We start from the raw sequence: 8,496 nt of genomic DNA on the forward strand, positions 1-8,496 counted from the left end.
GCGTTCATGCAATTCAGTTCCCCATGACCTTCCCCATCCAGGGAAGTGGGTCATGACCAGACAGACAGAGGCTGTGGCAATTGTAACCAGGTAAGTTATGTTTTGGGGTCTGCTGAGGGAGTAGTGGGCCTCAGGGCTGTGGGAGCAACTCTCTGTGTTGAAGATAGAGAACTGGGGGCCTGGTTCTGTATATTACACTTGTATGGGTGAGTGGTGTAATTGCTGCAACTAGCAATTCTGCAGTAATTAGCAGAATTAGGTTAATGTCAAATCAACGTAAAAGAATTCAGAATCGGACTCTGTAAAATTTCCCCCCACCCTGTTTCCCTGATTTCACTTGTTTAATATTGCATCAACTTAGTTTTTCAGCACAGTGTTTCTTTTAAGTTTCTTCTACCTCTAGGGTTTGCCTGAGGCATTATTCTTCTAATCAAGCTTTTTATGCTGCAACAGAAGGATTTTATTATTTCTTGAAAAGAAAAAGAAATACTGATGCCCATGAACACCTACCAGTACATGGCTGCTGCAGATTTCTCCTATGTTACTGGTTTCAATTGAATGTTGATGTGTAACATCATCTTTTTTTTCAAATATGGAAGAATTTTTCTTCAGTATGAAAGAATTTGTTGCCAACTAACCTATAAGAGGTAACAATATGATGCACAGGTCAGAAATCTGCAGATAACTATCTGCAGTGAGCAAGATTTCTCAGTGTAGACCAAGAATTCTTGTTTTTCATTCTTGGAAATGTTTTTCCTACACAGTTTTCATGAGGTACTGGGCCTGCTAGTTGTGAAGGAAGTGTAAATAAATATGTTGCAGAAATTGTTATTCCTAATGAGTTACTACTGTACAAAGAAAGAGGAATTGCCATGTTACTTCCTCAGAGGATCTCTAATTTGGTTTTGAAATATTTATCTTCCCTTTTAATGAGGCTCATTGAGCACAGTTGCTCATCTTGCTCTTTCCAGGTTCTTCTGTTCATTTCATTGTTATGGTTTCTAAAAATTTGAAGCAATGAGTTTAAATTTTTTAAGGCAGGGTTTCAGGGTAGTCGTTTGGAGACAAAGTTAGTTTCACTGTTTTTTAACTGCTCCCAGTCACATTGTTAAGGGGAAACCTCAAAAAGTAGTAACAAAGGGATACATTTTCAGTAGGATTTCTTACTGTTTGAAGTTTTGGGTTTTTTTAGAATTAATACAGAGCCTGTCACTATTCAGTATCTTCAGTGCTCTGAAGGTAAAACAGTTAACATTACTGAAAGAATCCTCAGATGAGATGAGAATCCTGTGGAATAAGTAATGGTGAGGACAGAGGTGTGTTACAGGCTTATTGCTTTTAGCTGCAATTTTTTCAATGCACCCTGGCCAACAAGGCAAGTTACATGTACAGCATAAGGGAATAAAAAGCCATACTTAAGCAGTGAAGGCTGCACCTGGAAATATCTTGCTCCAACTGTTCTTGTCCCCAGATTCTTGAATGTGGCCCTCAGGCCAAATACTAACATCTATTACAGAATATAACCAAGCTAGAGAGGGTAAAGAAATAAACCATAAATGTTGGAAAAAATCCTCCCTATGAAGGGACAAATCTTTTCAGATATCAAGTCTGTTTATTTTATCAAAAAGGATACAGGGGGGACTTATGTTTTGTCATTTCATAAAGGGAGAAAAAAACCCAAAAAGCTAGGTCCTAAAGCAGTCATTAATGGCATGGATGGAGGCATAGCCAGAGACTGTGGCTTGGCGCCAAAGCAAAATTAATGATTTAGGTACTAGTCACTGGATTTACTATGAGGGAACTGAGTGGGATTGAAAAACCTGGTGGTTTAAAAAAACCCCTAGGTATGACTATCTAATGGTTCCTCTTAGCCTTGTTGTCTTTTGAATCTCAATTGTCCAGACTGATACTGGACTCCTAGGAAGAAGGAAATGTGGAGATGGATCACTGCCTTCCTCTGTGAGGTGGTGGAAGATACTTGGTCTCACTGTTAAAATGCAAGAAGGTTACAGCATTTGTTGCATTCTGGTTACAAATGGGCAGTTTGTACAAACTGTTCATACACCATGTCTGCCTCATTCACGTGCAGAAGATGGAAAGCTGTGCAAGTGTCCACTTGTCTTTAGTCAGGGCAATAGGAGTGAACTCCCCCTTACCTGAATTAGAGTTTTGAAGGATATCTGATAGAAACCTGACAGTGACTGAAACTCTCTGCTGATACCTGGAGTATGACAGGTTGTGATGTCCTGTGTCAAACCATTTCTGTGGAGGAACAACTTCACTTCTTCTCAGTACCTATGTGGTCCAGGTTCCTTGGTTGACATGGAGACTGGAGACTGGAAACTGGGTCTCCAGCAGGTGTGGAACAAGAAATTCTTCCTTCATATGCTTCTGTGCCTGTGCAATGGCTGGATGTAGGAACTTGTTTTGCATTGTAATGACTGAGTGCAGGAACTCCAAAGGTGTGCTGTGAAGGCAAGCAGAGTGCTGGGAAGTTTTGACAGCAAGTGATGGTAACTGAATGTGATATGTAGCCGCCCTTCTCGCTCACCTCCAAATTCAGAAATACAGTGCAGGGTATTTAATAAAAGTGTTTTCATGTCCTAAGAATATTGTGAATAACTAATACTAAAATAATTTTTAAAAACTTATTTCCTTTCTTCCCTTGCAGATGTTTTTTATTTCTTCCACTTGAAAGCAAGCCAGAGTAATGAAATGAAGCTCAGTGAAGCTAGGATCAAAGCGAGGGACACTGTCAGATGGTGGAGGAACTGGTTGTCAGAAGTTTGCACAGTTTGCATATAAAATTGTGAATAAATAACTTGGGACATGGAAGCAACATCCAGACCAAAAGTTCCTCAGATGGAAAATAGGATCATAGGCTAATTCAGCTTGGAAGGAATTGCAGGGGATCTCTAGTCTGATATCCCACTGAAAGCAGGTCACCTGGCTCATACCATTTTACTAAGAACTTTATTCTGTCTGGTTCTGAAAGCCTCCAAGGACAGTGTCTGCTAAACCTCTCTGGGCAACTTGCTCCTATTCTTGACAGTCCTCATAGTGAAAAAGTGCTTCCTTATGTTCCCTCTGAACATTCCTTGTTTCAACCTATGCTTGTTGTCTCTTAACCTCTTACCCTTTTGTCAAGCATGGCTTTTGGAAACCTTCATAAATAGCTGGAAAGTGAGAGAATATTAGTTGGGGGCTGACATATTACATGCGTTTATGTGCATAAAATAGAAAGACTTTCTCTAAATTCTGACTTTTCTCTGGGCATCAACTCAAGGCCACTTTTGTAAATAGGGCACTAGGTTAGGTGGATCCTTGGTTAGACTGGGTTATGTTAACAGTGTCCTTTGTTGGACTACTGTAGGGGAGGGAAGGATCTTGATTCTAATTTGAGTCTCTGAAACAGGTGCAGAACGCTTAAAAAATTTGCTGTTTGAACAATAAGCAAATTCTTATAATGTTGTGGTTTAGGGTTAGTTTTGATTTTTTTGGTGTTTTTTATTTTTGCATCTTACCAAAGGAGGTCATTTGGAAAATTTTTTAATTTAGAGAAGCAGACTTGGTGCTAAGGAGCTGTGAGATTAGGTTGCACAACACTAGACAGAAACTACTGTTTTAAAAACAAGCTACTTTTTTTTGTTAGCAGCAAGGACCGGACATTCTGGAAAGGTGAAGGATACCAAGACTAGTGCATTCTTTTCTTGTGAGCTGATGCCTAGGGCATCTTGTGGCAGATATAACTATTCATGTTTTGGGAAAAGTATTGTCCCTTCAGGTACTTAATTTTTGTTTTGCAAAGAGTTCTCTTCTTTTTCATGGAGATTAGCTTGAAAGAAAAGAAAAGTCAAAGATTCTAGTCAAAGATTCTAGTCAAATTCCACAGGAGAAAAAGAAGAATTTTTTGTACTTTGCTTAATGTTTAATGTTTCAGAAGGCTTTTTGGATCTAATTGTTTGATTGTTTCTTTTGGTTTGCCAATAAGACAAATTTTGGCATTTTTTGGAGAATCTGAGAAAAAAAATAAAGTCAGGATCTTTTGTGTATAGATAAGGGTAGGCTAAGCTGCATATCAGGAGCTCTAAATACAACAGTTTGGAATAATTTTTTTTTTGATTCAGGTTTTGTGATTCAGGCAAGACTTTCAGCACTACTTGGAATACAGACACTTTTCTTTCGCCCCAGAAGTCCAATGTAGTTTTTAAGGTAAATAAGTTTTTATCACTTCATAGCTGGGGATACTGAGGCACAGACAAGACTACGAGACTGACTGAATGATAACCTGCAGCCTCTCAGGGACGTCTCAAAAGAAAGTATTTATTTCAGGTTTTCCAGAGATGGGGTGGGAGGAAGAGCCATGAAGAGGAGGTGAAGGAGGTCAAGAGAGAGAGAAAGATGTTATGGAAAGTTAAGATACCTTTGGTAGGTCAGGAGGAATTGGTGTTTTGGGTGTGCGCTCTTTGTAGGCTGGTAGAATAACTCAGGAATGGTGAAGTTGAAACAGGTCCTGCTGTCCTCAGTTGAGCCCTGCACAAAGCTGAGAACCACTTTTATTGGAGGGGGTGTGAAGAAGCCATTTTGTAAACTCTTACTGGACAATTTTCCCACAGAGATTCCTTCTTTCTTGCTGTCATGAATTATGTGCTTAGGAAGCCTAAACCCCATGTTTGTTTCTGCTCACTGTGGATGTTACCTGGGTTGTCTCATTCTCTCCAGTAACATTAGGTGCTTTTGGAATCCTGTTATGTGTTTTGGCTTATTAAGTCTGATGACAGTGCTTTCCATAAGCTAGTGATGGAAAAATGAATGATAGTTGAGAAATTAATCCATTATGTGTGATGAATAACAAGGTGGAGAGTTGATCTTTGCAGAAAAGCTGTCAGAAGTAACCTGGTTTATGTGTCTTCATTTCTGAAAACATTTCAGAGCTGACTCTGATGCTTGACTGACTAAATCAACCCACAGGTTCACTGTGTAAGACTATCCAACTGCTCAAGTAAGGGAGCTTTAAGCCACTTCTTTGTGCAGAAGAGAACAATCTGATTCTGTTTTGCTTAAATGATCATCTCCTAGGAGTGGTTCATGCAACTTCCACAGAGAATTGTGCTCTCTATTTCACACTCAGGTAGTCATTAGGTAATGTAACCTAATATAATGTTATTAAGTGAATGTAATGCAAATACTGTAGATAAATAAGAGGCATCTCCGCTAAAGCTGTAAGGACTGAGGAGACAGTTTATATATTGTCTTTTCTGCTAAGTCCTTCAGTTTATAAGAACATGGTAAACTGGGAGCTCTCTGAAGCTGTGCAGCCCTTGGTTCCTCTGTAGAAAGTTTCCACACTGCTTAAGCACTTCACTTTGACATCCTGTTAGTTGTACCAACTGAAGGAGTGAAGATAAGACAGAACACATAAATCTTTACTTTTCCTGTTCTTTATTGAGGGTACTCTAATTTTGGCCACGTTAATTTGGATGTAAATTTGAATTCTTGCATGTGAACTGATATAAAAGCCTTACAGAAGCTCCTGTTTAATTTTGAGAGGTGGAATTTGCCACAACTTAAATTCAGACTGTAATATGACTTCCATGGATTGAACCTGGGTAAAGTGATAACAGATTACTCAACCAGCTGAACTAACAAAGCAGAAATGCCACCCAGGAAGTCTTGATTTTCTCTCCTCTTCTGCTTTGTCCCTGTGGTTTCTCTTCTGGTACCAGTGGTGCTTAACTGCTTTCTGGGATGCTGATTCAACTTGCTGATGTGCCAGAAAACTTTATTTTCCTACTATACTGAAGAATTAAGATACCTCAGTAGCGGTTAAGTGAACACTGGAGGTGATACAGAGAAACAGTGGAAACACATGACCAAGAACAGAGTATGTCAGTGGCTGCTGGTCCCCTCAGTTGACCTCATCTGGTAGCTCCATCACCCTCTTGAAAGTCATAAATTGAAATGGTGGGTTGTAGTTACTTTTTCTTTATGTAAGAACAAATTAGCAGTAATTAGTCCACATGGAGCTGATGTGGTGGTAGCAGTTTCAGGCCAGACACAGTAGAGCTGTCTCAGAAGAGCCCCCATGCAAATTCTGGCACTAGTGGACTTGGCACCACCAGACTGGGCTGTGGATTGTGGTGTTACAGCTCAGAAGTGCACTTTGGGCTTCCCCCCAAGCCTTGTTGATTTTAATGGAAATTCTCATGCCATCCCAGCCTTGTCCATAGTTACTGACAGTGACAGGGATTGACATTTGAGACCAGGCAGGAATGCATGAGCCAGCAAAGCAGATGTGCAGTTTGTAGTGGTGTTCTGCTGAGAAAAGACAGACAAACGGGATTAACTAGTAGTTTGTTTAGTAGGAGATGCAGGCTTGCTTTTATCAAGACAATATTTTCCACTTTGTATTCTTGTTCCATGTCCTTTTATGTCGCAACATCATCATGTCCTTTCAGTCTTTCCTTTCTGCATGTCTTTCTCCTGCCATTCTTTTCTAAATGCATGTTTGTCACTATTTCATAAGACAGCTTTAGTCTCCCTTCCATGGAGGTTCATCTGAAAGAGTTCAGGAGGGAAGGAGCTCACCTGAACTTTGCCAGGAAGGAGTGGATAGAAGCATTTTCTTATCTGTAAAACTTCAGCCTCTCAGCTTTCTGCCAGAGGGCAAAGATGCTTGCTCAGAGATAATGTGACCCTGCTCAACTGTTGGAAACTGTGGTTTGCCAAGTAGCATATTTGACTCCGTATGTCATGGCTTCCCATTTCCTGTGGGAGCTTTTCTGAAATGGAGTGCCTTGTGTAGGTAAAGATCAATGAAAAAACAAGTGCCAGAGCAGCACAGATACCAGAGCTCACTTGCTTTGCCAAGGGTGTTCACTGTAGTATCCCAATTTCAGCAGGTTCTTGAGAAAATGGGAAAGCGCTATAAAAATGGTTTGTGAGCATCATAATAAAGTCATGGATTTCATGAGCATCTTATACCAGGGAAGCATGTTCTGTTATGAATTGTTTTTTCTTCTTTAGGATTCAGTATTTCTAAAGCTAGTCAAAGACATGTTATCAGCTTCAATAAGAGCAGCTGTGAGGAGTGCTGGAGCTCATATCTTCTGCGTTTTTTAGTCTTATATGAGTGAAGGAGTCATCTTCCTCTGCTTCTGGAATGCTCCTCTTCAGGTTAATGTCACACCAGTAAATTTGGTTCATCCAGCTCTTTTGATTCTCTGTGAATACCTGTTTGGTATGCGCCTTTGCTCTGACTTCATAACTTCATTCTTATCACTCTTGGTAAGTTTTCCATATAGACAGCCCTTGAGCACAGCAGCTGTTGGATCAAGCAAGAGCTTTCCTTAGCATTCTGATTATTCTCTTAGATGTGGGCTTGGATATTCATGGATTCAACTCAGTTTGCAGTTATGGTATGTGCTGTTTTTCTTTGTGAACTGGATGGGTATGAAGGATGTTTAGCCAGTCAAACGGAAAGGGATTATGTGATCTGATGGGAATAACTGGGGGCTGGATGCAGTGATCCAAAATAACTCTTCCAACTTTCCCTTTGCCTGCCTCCTTCCTGAGACAGAGCAAGCTGGGCAAAAATGAATGTTTCAGAATTTCTTCCTCTTGTAATTTTTACTACGTATGTCTTGTATTCAGATGATTTCCATTTCTCCTCATTCTGCCCACAGAGAAATAGAAATGGAGTTTTCACAGGGGCAGGATTACATTCTCCAGCCTGATCTAAATTCCAGTGGCATCAAGAGGGGTCTGTCTGTCTCTAGGCCCATCTTGTTCTCCATCGTTTGGTTAGGTTAGTTTCCCTATATAACAGCCTGAAACCAGGGATGGAAATAATGGTCAGCTTGGCACCATGGTGGAGCCCCTAGGTGGTTCATACTACTGGGTAATGTATATGCCTCCCAACTTCCTTTAGGCTCCTAGAATTGAAGTTTCTATTATACGTCTGTTTTAGTCTGTGGTTACTTCTTAAATGCAACATAAATTCACATAGATTCCAGCACATCCCCAAGCCTTGTTTCCACCCTCTAAGCTTGCCTCTGCAACATTTGGCTGGCTATACCATCAGACAAGCCAGGGGAACTATTTTGCTGAAAACAAAAAGGGTGATTTCTGCTGGATTTTTTTCCAGTCCTGGTTCATGGTGCAGCTGTGTGAATATCCAAAAGGAAAGGATAGTAATGACAGTAGCAGGGCAGAGCTGTGGAGGGTGGACTACACTGTTCAGCAGTGATCCGGCTTTATTTTGTGACTTTAAAAGCACCTGAGTTGCAATGAAGATTGAGGCACACAAAGCAGAACGGATGCCAGAAATGGAGGCAGAGCTGGCCTTTCCCTTGTCAACAAAGGAGCTATTTGTAACACAAGATGCTGACTCCCACCTGGGAGACGGGAAATTCTGGTCTTGCGAAGCGTGCCTGCTACTTCGTAGGTAAAGCTGCTGTGATTTATGGCCAACCAAAAAGGTGCTGTTAGCACAGC

Source organism: Aphelocoma coerulescens, chromosome 2 (assembly GCF_041296385.1).
Source record: "Aphelocoma coerulescens isolate FSJ_1873_10779 chromosome 2, UR_Acoe_1.0, whole genome shotgun sequence".
Lineage (NCBI taxonomy): Eukaryota > Metazoa > Chordata > Aves > Passeriformes > Corvidae > Aphelocoma > Aphelocoma coerulescens.